The sequence below is a fragment of the Ursus americanus genome, chromosome 18, assembly GCF_024610735.1.
Source record: "Ursus americanus isolate L20-20 chromosome 18, mUrsAme1.1.p, whole genome shotgun sequence".
Classification (NCBI taxonomy): Eukaryota; Metazoa; Chordata; class Mammalia; order Carnivora; family Ursidae; genus Ursus; species Ursus americanus.
Genome location: NC_142144.1, coordinates 23,525,529 through 23,526,342, shown reverse-complemented (window position 1 = coordinate 23,526,342; position 814 = coordinate 23,525,529). Strand labels below are relative to the sequence as shown.

Here is an 814-nt window from a genome sequence, read left to right as displayed (position 1 = left end):
CTTCAGCGAAGTTTAAAATATTGAAATCGTACAAAGTATGTTCTCCCACAAGGGAATTAAATTAGAAATCAACACAGAAAGATATTTGGGAAATTCCCCAATATTGGAAAATTGAAAACATGCTTCTAAGTAACTCAAAGAAAAAGTCAAATAAGAAAATTTAAAAATAATTTCAAATGAAAATTAAGGCAATGTACCAAAATGCATGGACTACCGATAAATCAGTATTCGTAGGAAAATTCATAGCATTAAACATGCGTAGTGAAAGTACCCACACAACCATGGTAAACATCCTTAAAACCCAGCAGACTTTCTCTAAGAAGTGTGGCAGATACCAACAAAATAACACAGTATGAGAAGGATAAGTTTTTCATGTATCCCGGGGAAGCAGTGTTGGGACAGGAGGCAGAGTGACTATGGTGAGCAGACTAAGACAATTTTACAGAAAAAGGCTGAAACCATAGAGAAGATTGTGCAAAAATGCGTGGAGCCCAACTATAGATCTAAGAGAATGCCAGCTATCAAGAGATGCAAGCATTTTGAACTAGGACGAGGTAACAAGAGAAAAGGTCAAACAATCCAGTTTTGAGCTTCATCTTTTGTGTTATTCTAAACGCAATAAAATCTTGAGGTTATGTAACTTTGAAAAAAAATAAGCTTATACTAAGAAGAGAAGAATGGTCTCAAATTAACGATCTAATAAGTATTCACCTTAAGAAGCTGGAAAAAGAAACAGAAGGAAGCAAACAGAAGGAGGAACATAATAACGTGAGCAGAAATCTATCAAATAAGCCAGAAAAATAATAAAATCAAT

At 34.3% G+C, this 814-nt stretch overlaps 1 pseudogene; it reads left to right on the top strand.

The window, feature by feature from the left end:
- The first annotated feature begins 281 nt into the window (after nucleotides 1-281).
- LOC123781333 (large ribosomal subunit protein eL42-like) lies at nucleotides 282-589 on the top strand (annotated as a pseudogene).
- The last annotated feature ends 225 nt before the right edge of the window (nucleotides 590-814 follow it).